Source organism: Paramormyrops kingsleyae, chromosome 21 (assembly GCF_048594095.1).
Source record: "Paramormyrops kingsleyae isolate MSU_618 chromosome 21, PKINGS_0.4, whole genome shotgun sequence".
NCBI lineage: Eukaryota > Metazoa > Chordata > Actinopteri > Osteoglossiformes > Mormyridae > Paramormyrops > Paramormyrops kingsleyae.
Window position 1 is genome coordinate 14,893,747 of NC_132817.1, and position 12,260 is coordinate 14,906,006.

Consider the following 12,260-nt stretch of genomic DNA (forward strand, 5'->3'; position numbering starts at 1 on the left):
CCTGGATTTAAATGTATTCTCCTCCTCTCCTTGAATGGTGCTTTGTTCTTTGGCCGAGGTGATACGTGTCAATTTGCGATCATATTTCGATCCTGATTTAGAGATTAGACCAAGCGGAGGATTGTGCAAGGCTGGTACCCCAGCCATGGGGGTGCATTTGGAGAAGTTTGGGGGAATTTACCATGGTCACTGAGCATGGATACCAAGTCATCTCATGCCTCGCTGGACCCTCTGTGGGTGGCCCAGGGCCAAACCCGCTTTGCTTACTATCTGGGCAGGAGACAATAATCCCCCCCCCCTCTGTTCACAACCTCCCCAGCCTTGGGCCAGGTCAAGGCAGAGTGGGTCTGACTCGCAAGTCAGAGCCCCATAGAGAGTGGAACCTCACGTGCACGAGGGGCAATGACAGGACACTAACCCATGCGCCACACAGCTACCAGCCACTCACAGCATTAGCATTAGCGTCGATCAGTTCATCTGTAGATGGATCTACTCAGAATGGCTGTTTCAGTTCGACACAGCTTTAACACACTACAGGATACGCTACTCATTTGGGCAACCTTGCAACCCTTTTAAAACATCTACTAATTATCATCAGCACGGAACAAAGATTGGGACACAAGCAATTTTCGATCAATATTTATTGAAAATAAATATACATGAAGAAAGCAATTGTAAACACATGAAACCTTTCAGGGAAGTACATGAAAATATTTGTGAAATACTCACCTTTGCCGATGTCAGTCAGAACTAATAAGTTTTAACTTAACCCTCAGGTTTGGCTAATATATGAAGTGTAAAGCAAATCTATTCTGAAAACAGATGAGCTTTACAGATGTTTAATCTGCCAAACAGGGTCCTTTAGGGACCTAAAAAGGCTGTCTATGAATTTGCCTGTATTGAAGTAAAGCAACCTTTCATCAATGCAAAGTACAGCTGACGACATTCAGAATCTGTTAATCTTCCTGGTCATTTATTACCACAGTCTGTTTAGTCTGGGGACTGTTTAAATCTGCGTTGAATTATTCTTACCATTCATTCTAAGATTTTCATAGGCAATGAGTTGTATTGTCTTTTACATTAGCAAAGCATAGCAACTTATCAGTGCCATAATAAGCATATAAATGTGAACATCATTATAATACAATATCATACAATATGATACAGATGATTCATTATTGCAATTAGCTTGTTTTTTTTTCTCTCAAGCACTGTACAATTTCATTGTTCTATATTACATGTTTTTAAAGGCAGGTATTGTATTATAAGAAGATATTTATGTTTGAAGTTACGTTTGAAGCTTTTCCTTAAATGCTTAGCATGAGGCTATAAACATATCTTTTACTTTTAAAGTGATTTAAAAGACAGATGACATACATATAATCTTACCTTCATTTCTCACAGCATACTTACCTGTCCTGGAAAATGCACGGACTTTCGCACACGAATCTCAAGCATCGAATTAGCCTGATTTTACAGGCTTTTTTTGGAGTTTCCGCGGGAGCCGACTCAGATCTTTACCAGGGAGATTCTAAAAATATGAGCAGGACAGCCGTAATGGGCCGGTCCTGCCACCCACGGCAGCGCTGCCGCTCGTCCCGCTCTTCCTGGCCCTGTTCTGGGTTCCCCTGCTGGACCCCAGGGGCCATGTGTCCAGAGACAGCTCTGCAGTTGGATATTTTCACCCTAGTTTCTGCTTTCGGGCCTCCTGCAGACACAGAAGAGAGGAAGGAAGCGGTCAGAACACCCCACAGTACCACTGGCCCACTCTGGGTGTCACACTGGAGCCTGGGGTGTCCTTTGCTTATCTGGCTGCCTTATATGTGCATGTGAGACGGGCCAGCAGGACGCACGGGGGTGAGAAACCAGAACATGGCCGTTTACAGCCTCAATTAATCTACATAAATCTTCTTGTATATAAACATCAGTTAAGGCGATTGGCTAATTAATGTAAATGACGGAGGATTCGAACAAGATGCGGGTGCAGCGTGTGTACCATGGCGTCCATCTCATCCCCCCGCTGTGGGGGCATCTGTCTGGAGCTGGGGTTAGGGGACACGGGGTGGGGGGGGGGTGACTTGAAGCCTTTATCGCCCAGGACAATGACCCTGAGCCAGCAGACAGACGCAGGTCACTGCTCGTCTGAGTACGCTACACTATGCTCAGCTGGGGTGGGCGGGGGGGGGAGCTGTGTGCGTCAAACTAATATTACCTCTGGGATTCAGGCTGAGACACGCTAAGCGCCAGACCTCCCCGTGCAGACAGATGACGCTGGATTGTGCACGGTCACACCTCGGTCACATGGGCTGACCGACACTCAGGTCACTTTTTGTCACTGGTTGCAAGTGCGAGTATTCGGCGTGATTGTCAGTTCCCTAGTCGCGTGTGGAGTGTGACGTATGGGAAAACGACGGTGACCGTCACCCTGTCCGTAGCAAGACGTGTCCGTGTCCGTGTCCGTGTCCGTGTCCGTGTCTGTGTCTGCAACAAATTGTTTCGATTGAGAAAACAAAGAAAAAAATAAAACTATGTAGGCCTGTGATTCTCAACCCGGTCCTCAGAGACCCACAGCCGGTCCACGTTTTTGCTCCCTCCCAGCTCCCTGACAGACAGTCCACAATTTTTCGGCTGCTGAGAGGGAGCAAAAACATAAACTTTCTGCGGGTCCCCGAGGACTGGTTGGAGAAACACCTATGTAGGCTATGTTTATAAATACCGCGTTCCTTGTGTTGACTCCTGAAAGACAGTTCTACCCCTGTGCCTCCTGCCTATATAGAGTACAGGCCATTTTTATACAATGTGTTCAGCGCATCCTCTAAAGACAGTAAAGACTTCCTTCGACACCCTTACAAAATTAACAGAAGCGGCCATTTGGAATAGTGCTGACTGGATGTCAATAAGAACCAACGTCCGGAGCGGTCAGCATGATAGTGGGTATTGGAGGCTGATGATTTATGAAGCAGGTTGCTACGGCGGTGGTTGGGGGGAGGTTCCCCTGCAATCTGCTGAGGGGGGGGGGGGGGGGGTCCTGGGACCAGGTTTGGATTGGGGGTGGGTTTCGGTTGGTGACTGGGAGGAGACCGTGGGTGTGTGTTTAGGGGTGGTGTGGGTGGGGGGAGTGCAGCTAGGGTGTAATCCTAGTTTAATTCAGACTGTCTGTCTAAGGTACCATTATGGTTTTGGATGGGGCTTTGGGGGGGGGGGTGGTGGTTGGGGGGGGGGGCTGAATGAGGCTGTGATTAACCCTTGCTTGACTGGCGGTTCAAGTCTTTATTATCCAGACGGATCCGTCACTTGCATACTAATGTTGGGAAGCCCAGACGTGAATTGAGGAGGGTGGGGGGGGGGGAAGGAGCGTATGAGAAATAGGCCTCCCTGGAGAAAGGAGGCTCTCCGTGGGAACGGGGGCCTCGCAAAACCAGGGACGCTGCAGCAGGCGGAGTTAGCCTGAAAGAGCCCTCGTCCCTACGAGGACGTCAGACAGGAAAAAAAAGATCACGGACAAAGAGAGAACGAAATAATAATTTCAAGAAAGTTTAAAAAGTCGAACTAAAGTGACTGTACAGTCGGCTGAGTGGGAGTTTTATTCTTCTGTATTTAATTTATGAAAAAGTAAAGGTCTCCTGAAGGTCTAAAGTACATGGATACACAGTCACCCACAAGTACACAGAGACACAAGAGCCATCTTTCCCTCTCTCTCTTTCTCTCTCTCTCTCTCTCACACACACACAGGTTTGTAATTATATCTTTGTGAGGACTCTCCATTCATTTCTATGGGGAAAACTTTAATCCCAACATTTCGACCTTAACCCCGACCCAGCCCTAACCTTAACCATAAGTAACCAAACAAAATACGAGACTTTTGGCATTTTTAGTTTTTTGATTGCATTCACAGATCATTGCGGGGACCTGCAAAATGTTCCCCACAAAGTCAAAATAACAGGGTTTTATTTCATTGTGGGGAACATTTGGTCCCCACAATGTAAAATAAGCATAATCCCCCCCCACACACACACACATACACACACACAGGCAGACACACACTTTCCACACCCTTCTATGAAGGTTCTTTTCCGATGACATTATCATGGTAAGTGAGAGCAGCGCCGTTGCTGGGCTGCTTTTCAGTGGCAGCCGCGGGGGTGTCTGGAGCCCCAGGGTGCGAGAGTAAGGCCAAGGGTGCACTGCCAGAGGCCCCCTGTCCCCCCAAGCCTCCGTGTTATGTCTCCCCAACAAAGACGTAGCCCCTCATTAAAAATACATGTCAGCAGATCACACCTCGCATGAATCAACGACCCCCCCCCCAACCCTAATGAAAAGGAGAGCTGCATCTAGACTGTGAATGGCGACCGAAGATGGCTACGCCAACAGGACGTAACAGTGCCCCCCCGTCCCCCCCGGCCCACAGGAAACACCTCCTGGCAGTGTGTGTAAAGCGGAGGGGGGGGGGGGGGGCGGTTGTCAATGAGTCTGTCTGTTAGCCTATGCTAATTCTTAAAAAAGAAAGACTTACAGACCTGACATTTTAATACCTTGATGGATGAAATGAACAGACTACCGCGATGGATAGAAACACCAGCGCCGGCGCGATACCCGGAGATTTACTCAGTCTTCGCCTGCCTCGCAGTTACTTAGCAGCCTGATGGGCAGAAAAGATGCTGGGGGGGGGGGGGTAGCAGCTCCGAAACCAGGTCGGCAGGCATCTCCCTGGACACCTCTTCCACCACGGGGGGCCTCGCTCAATTACTGTGAGGGTTGCATAATTCCCCGGAGGACTTTGCAACGAGGACATCGAGTTTGCTTTCGCTTCCTCCTCCAAGTGGGTTAAAGCACGGATATCTCAGAAGTACCCAGATATTAACTAACACCTCCCGCCCCCGTAAACCTTGTAAAGAGACAGTATGTAAATTTACACACGCGCATGCAAATATAGGGTAATGTGGCTAACGGCTAAATGCTAACGGCGGCGCATGGAGTCGCGGGAGCTGCAGTTCCCCCTGCGCCCCCTTATTTTGTTTTCTTATCACACTCCGAGAGGAAGACCCCAAGGCTGTCTGCTCCAACTGCCTGATAAAAAAAAAAACAAGCCAGCACCAATAGGCTTCTCTGAAAGAGAGCAAAACTGCTTTTACTAAGAGTAGCCAAGAATAAATCTAAATACATTAACATACGAAATAAAATATTTTGCATGTCCTAAATATGTGTGGAACAATGTAAAAGTGAATCAAATACAAATGCAGACGGGATTGAGAGAGTTATATGCTGAAATGTGCAAACAGACTTGAAGATCCTGTACAATGTGTATCTGTGGGGGGGGGGGGGCGCGGTGTTAGCGCAGGTGCACAATGCTGTGTCATCCCTGTGTTAGCGTCCCCTCAGCAGGTGCGGGACAAGGGACAGATTGAGAGAACTAGTTATGGGGGGTGGGGTGCACGAAAATGCCCCCAGCCGGGCTGCCTTTTTGCTGACATGGTGATAAGACAGTGGGGTGGGGGCCACGAGGAAACGAGGGAACGAGGGGAAGGTGTGTACCGAGGCAGGGACGCCAGTAGGGGGACATGAGTGGGTCTCACAAGCGTGCTGCTACTGAGCTTGATTTCAGCGTGCGTTGAGACGATTACACCCGGGGGAGGTGCAGAGGGGGTGTGAGAAAGTTGGGGCGGGGAGGGGGGGGGGTGCAGACACGTCTATTGTGCCAGTGTGGAGGAAAGCCCCTTTCAGCTGAGCTAATGAAGCTTACACCGCGACGAATAATGGGATCGACAGCAGGGAGGGAGCCTGCCACCTTCCCCTGTTCCCTATTCAATCACACGCCCCCATGACGAGGATGTGGCCCCGCCTCTTAAAGGGACAGAGCCGTCACAGACGACCGCGTGCCGAGCGGGTGTCGCTACATCCGTGCAGGACGGCAAGGTACATCACGTGGGTGGCTGCTTTTAACAACCCCCCCCCCCCCACCCCGATCTGGCTGCTTATTAGGGTTTCTCCTGTGGATAGAAATTTACCAGAATTCAACCGGTTACACTCTGACGACTAATGGTTTGTATGCACATGGTCCTGTCTCCACGCCACCCCTGTGTACTTGCAACCCCCAGCTGTCCATATCAACGGGACACTAAGTACAATTCCCATAAACGTAATATACCCATAATATAAAAACTTGATTGAAATATTTCCTGCTTTTAGCCTATTACTCTCTTTATCAATTTTATTTCTTCTCTAAACATACAAAAGGGCTGATTTATTCATTATATATGTTTGACTGAGGCATATTTGTTGACACAAATTACTGTGTTATTCATTTTAGCAGCAATTACAAGATCAGCACAGACTGATGTTCTCATCAAAATGGATATGACTTGCACCTCTGTGAAACTGCAGAGTTCTGGCTGGTACTGCCCTATGGAGCAGGGATGGCTGAAGCCGACCGTTAGGGGGGAAGACGACGATCTTTTACCCATAAATCAGGGTATCGCTGAAGCCGACCGTTAGGGGGGAAGACGACGATCTTTTACCCATAAATCAGGGTATCGCTGAAGCCGACCGTTAGGGGGGAAGACGACGATCTTTTACCCATAAATCAGGGTATCGCTGAAGCCGACCGTTAGGGGGGAAGACGACGATCTTTTACCCATAAATCAGGGTATCGCTGAAGCCGACCGTTAGGGGGGAAGACGACGATCTTTTACTCCTAAATCAGGGTATCGCTGAAGCCGACCGTTAGGGGAAGACGAAGATCTTTTACCCATAAATCAGGGTATCGCTGAAGCCGACCGTTAGGGGAAGACGAAGATCTTTTACCCATAAATCAGGGTATCGCTGAAGCCGACCGTTAGGGGGGAAGACGACGATCTTTTACCCATAAATCAGGGTATCGCTGAAGCCGACCATTAGGGGGGAAGACGACGATCTTTTACCCATAAATCAGGGTATCGCTGAAGCCGACCGTTAGGGGGGAAGACGACGATCTTTTACCCCTAAATCAGGGTATCGCTGAAGCCGAACGTTAGGGGGGAAGACGACGATCTTTTACCCCTAAGGTAGCTTTTTCTGCTTCTCTCAAACGGGCTGGTGCTGGCCAGAATGCAAATGAAGGCAGACCGGCTGTATTGAACATCCTGACAGGCAGAAAGCTCACAGATGAGGCCCCGCTTCTTGACCTTGACCTCCAGGGTCCTTCCACGCTCGCTACGGAGACATCCGTCCCAGCTGTTCCGTCTAGCCAGTGCCTGACAGGTCTGTCCGCCCTTTCGGGGGGTTCCCACGCTGAGGTGGCCCCAAGACCCGAGTACATCGCTGCTGCACAATAGTGTGTTTGCGGGTGAGCTTCAGGGGGAGGGGGAGGGGGAGCGCGGGGGGGGGGGGGGGTGCCCCATCATGACACTCCTTACTACAGTTAAACTGCCTAGTATCACAGTTGGCTCTTCACACTCCTATTTAGCATCATAACATAAATTCTGTGTGTATCTACGATCCCAGTCTGAATGCCCCATCTACCTTAAAAGGCCAGCTTCCTGTCTGTGCCCCCCCCCCACGCCCCCTTGCTGTTGGGCTGCCCTGTGACATTCCATTTTCATTCCACTCTTCTGTTTTTCCCTCCTAACTCTGCCCTGAAAATGGCTCTGCGATGTAGCGCTCATTGGGGACAGCGGAAGATGGCAGATTTCTTACAGCGCTGTCAGCCCGACAGCCTTCGGCCCGGCGCAATCTAACAGCGGCGTAGAAATACAGCGGTCTGGAAGATGAAAAAGCAAAAATGGAATTGTTGTTGATTATTTAGCAGGCAGCATAGTGACTTGGTGGGTAGCAGCACTGTCTCGCACTTCCAGGGTTCAAAATTGGTTTCCTTCTACAGTCCAAAAACATGCAGTTAGATGTTACCTTTAGTTTGCCCGTTGAGTGTGTGTGTGTGTGTGTGTGTGTGGATTAAGTTTATATTACATTGTGGGTTCCGAATGTCCCCTACAATATAATTAAAACCTGTTATTTTGATGTTGTGGGGACCATTTTTCAAAAACTGAAAATGCCAAAATCTCGTATTCGCCACGTTGGGATTAGAATTTTCCCCATACAAATGAATGGAGAGTCCCCACAAAGACATAATTACAAACCTATGTGTGTGTGTGTTTCTGTTTGTATGACTGGAGCGGCTTCCATTCCAGGCTGTACCCCTGCCTTCTGCCCAATTCCTAGGGGAGCTCCAGACGGTCCACATTTTTGCTCCCTCCCAGCTCCCTGCCAGACGGTCCACGTTTTTGCTCCCTCCCAGCTCCCTGCCAGACAACATGGACTCTCTGGGGGTCTCCAAGATCCCGGGTTGGGAAACACTGTCCTATACTGCCTCAGTTAGCCCCCCCCCCCACACACACACACCACAAAGACAAATAGTGGAAAGATGGGTTAGTGTTTAGAACGTTTTTTTGCAGGATTCATGGTTTCATATAAATAAGCAATAAACTACAAAAGAAAAAAAAAGCGTATTCAAAGGAAGTCTAAAATCTAATGAATTCTCATTTTAGGAAAAACTTCCTAAAATCAATATAATGGAATATAAGCCAGAGGTAGGTAAGAATATAATGGAAACTGGAGGACAGCGAATATGGATGTCAGTGTTACAACATCGGGACACTAGAGCCCAAAATGGCTGTAAATGAGTTCTACAGGTATTTGCAAGGCAAAGGTCAGTCTTTACCGCTAACCTTTAAGTGACAGAAGCCCCCCCCCCCCACACACATACAGAAGCACACCTGGATCCTAGGTGTCCTGTCTGATTGGAAGAAAGAGCAATGTTCATGTCCCACCCACTGAGAAATGATTATAAAGAAAGCAAACCAGAAACAGGAAGCAGCTGAGATCCCAGGGAATATTCTGTTCTCAAAATGACCGTCAATCATATACGGCCCCAAAGTGGGCGGAGTTAGACATACCTGTCAATCATATACCGCCCCAAAGTGGGCGGAGCTAGGCATGTGACCGTCAATCATATACCGCCCCAAAGTGTGCGGAGTTAGACATGTGACTGTCGATGCTACTCAGCCTCTAAAGGTTTTTGTCCAATCCGATGCATAAGGGACCCCCCCCCCCGACCTCGGGTTATGCGGCCCACACGCTAACAGGATTTACGGCCTACAGCCTTTGCTTGGGGGTTTCATGTTATGCAGGCTGCACACAATTTGTCCCCGCCCCCCCATGCCGACACTCACAAGGGCACCAACATGTACACATACATGGCCAGATACAGACACGCAAACACACACGCATATTTATATAAACACACGCAGAGCAAATGGCCACGGATATACCTGTATAATGAAATGGACATAGAGAAACACAAATATAAACACTAATTCATGCACTTTAAAATATAGGCCAAAATGACCGTTAAAGCGTTTAAAGGAGGCAGCCAGAGGCTTCCCCTTTTCAGTACTGGCTAACGCGTTTGCATAAGGGGCGTGGCTTCTGTGTTTGCGTGAGGGGAGTGGCTTCTGTGTTCGCGTAGGGGGCGTGGCTTCCGCAGCTGCGCATCACTCATCTGCGCCTGTCTACAGACATATGGCCTGGCAGACCGCTCTGAATATCATCATTAGCGATGCAAGCATCACAAGCCTCCTCCCAGACACGTCCTCGTCTGGGCTTCCCCTGCTGTCCCCAGCCAGACAGCTCACCCCCATGCCTCTAAATCCGCCCCCCCACCCCACAGCCAACCTCCCCCTCGCTTAATATGACAACCACATGGAGCCAGCCCACCCCCCCCCAGCGCCAACGACGGACAGACAGCTTTGTGACTGTCGTGAGAATCATCTTGCCTACAGAAGGCTGGGCTGTGGCTCACGCCTCAATTAAAAACACAGTCAGCCATCCCAGACAGACGTGTTAAAAAAAAAAGGGGGGGGGGGAGCTGAGATTCTTCATCCTCAGGCGCCCCCCCCCCCCCACCCCCACCCCACCTACCCGACTGTCAGACTCACGTGCATCACATAGCCTTCCATGGCAGGGAGCTGCTTTCCTTTCATGGGGATGTCACACTTTGAGTAGGTCTGGCGCCCAACATGACAAGGCACTGCCCAGGTGCCCAAAAGCCCAGTGCAGGAGCGCCGACACCATCAGCTACCGGACCCACTTCCATTAACATTCAGGCCCGGAGCTGTGTGTCCAATGTCAGCTGGACAGAACGCTTTCCGCGACATTGTCACGGTGCTCCGCGCCGCCCAGTGCCGCTCCTTTTGTCGTTCCACCCTCTGTCTGGCCGCCGCTGGCTGGCGGATGCTTTTAGCAGCCCTATCGGCACGCATCAGCAGCAAATCATCACCCCCTGGCAAAAGCTGGGGCCGAGGCAAATAGCACATCAGGTGACAGCAGGTGTGTGGGATAACCGGTCAGTGTAATGACAAACGGGGACCTTTTCAGGTTCCACATTCAGCTTCTGTCACACTGTCTCCACTGGCCGAAAATGGTCCCAGCTGACAATTCCGGAATCCCTGCGTTCCGTGGCTCCCCACAGTCAATACGACCGATGGGGGAGTGTTTACAAGCGCCGTGCACGGTGATATTCCCCATCAGAACTGTCGCGCAAGCGCCGCAGGAATATCGGCGCTGGAAAAACATATTAAAAAAGGCGGCAGAGTTTGCTTGACATGAAGGTATTATGAAAACGCGGCCTGGTGGCCTTAACTGAAACGTCAGCTCTTATAGGGAAGCCGAAACGAAGGGCTTCTTTTCAGGATGTGATTTATTCTCAAACACTGACTCGCCAAGACGGATAGGGTTGGGGGTAGGTGGCGGGGACGGGGGGAAGGAGGGGGGGTTCAGATATTGTATCCCCATCTGGGGCGACGGCGGACCACGCAGATCCGCTAGCTGATGCTAATGCTCACCCGCCATTCCCAGCCACACCACTCCACATTCACAGAGGTCTTACCCGATGACACGCAGCACAAAAGCTTGCTTAAAGTTGGGGAGGGGGGCATGTTTTGTAGCCCGGCAACCCCAGGGCGCGAAGTGAGGCCCATGCTAATGAGGTCATCATGTCGCGAGTGTGTCCGCCATCGTCCAAAAGAGGGATTTGCATACAGGAGGCCACAGAAATCAGCAAGCAGTTAAATCCACCCCCCCCCCCCAGACCTGATTCGTGCGTGACGGGGGCTCTGGCCATGCTCAGCTCTCTGCTACTCTTTAAGTTAGTGTTTCCCAATCCGGTCCTAAGGGATCCACAGATGGTCCACGTTTTTGCTTCCTCCCAGCTCCCTGCCAGACATCCCATGTTTTTCCTACCGGGAGCAAAAATGTGGACTGTCTGTGGGTTCCCGTGCACCGCATTGGGAAACACTGGTTTAAGTCGACGTGGCTAGACTCCTCAGGCTGCAAAAGTCTTACGCATGTGGCTGCATGTTTGCTGACAGTGTGTGTGATTTGCAGCACAGTGGTGTGTCAGATCTGATGAGCTCTAAATGATGCAAAACAGAATAAATCTACTCTCGGCTTCACATAATCGCCAGTCACACCGGCGCCACCACAGCTCAGCCCACGATACTGAAAGCGGATGGCTGCCATTCTGTCAGCTACGGTGTCAGTCAGGGACACTGTGCCACTTCGAGGGACACCAGCATGGGGGGGGGGGGGGTGAGTTAGGGGCCCAGCATGATATGCTTTCATGGGGGGGCAAAATCTAGCAGCACCCCTGGACACCTACCACAGCCTGGCAGCAGCTCAGTGAGGCATCGGGCATCGCGAGGTGGGTGAGGGAGGATGGTGTTATGAAAGAATGCCATGTGAGACATGGTGCATTATGGGAACTGCATGTTTGGTGGTATCGATTTGCCCACTCTCTTATAAACAAATAAACGAACAAAACAACAAAACAAATAAATAGGCAGTAGTTCCTTGGACCCAGAGTAAGACAATCATCACAGGATGCAGAATCGTCAGCAGACACGAACTTTTCAACGTGCCACCACGAGTCAGTCTGCCCAGTGTCAGTACGCACCACTTCAGCAGGCGAAGATCCGCGCGAAGGAGACCCGGCCTTACCTTGGGAGCTGAGAACCTTCCAAGAAGTTCAGCACGGGAAGGGGGGGAGGAGTGCCGTCTCTTGAGCCTTTAACACTCGGTCGATTTGTTGGGACGCGGCCATAAGCTCAGATTCATCATTTCTGGGCTGGAGTCGGCCCTCGTTTTTACTTTGCGGGTCAAATATGGATGGTAACCCCTCCTGCAGCAATGCACTCGCCTGTTGAATTGGCTAACCCTGGCCTGCTGCCCCA

The 12,260-nt window shown here is 50.3% G+C and overlaps 1 long non-coding RNA gene across 1 annotated transcript; it reads right to left on the reverse strand.

Moving 5' to 3' along the window:
• Positions 1-624: 624 nt before the first annotated feature.
• On the reverse strand, positions 625-12,258 carry LOC111836706 (uncharacterized). Its single transcript, XR_002836476.1, has 2 exons — positions 12,028-12,258; positions 625-1,708 (listed from the first exon to the last, which is right to left on the reverse strand). It is a non-coding gene; the product is annotated as an uncharacterized lncRNA (long non-coding RNA).
• Between the last annotated feature and the right edge of the window lie 2 nt (positions 12,259-12,260).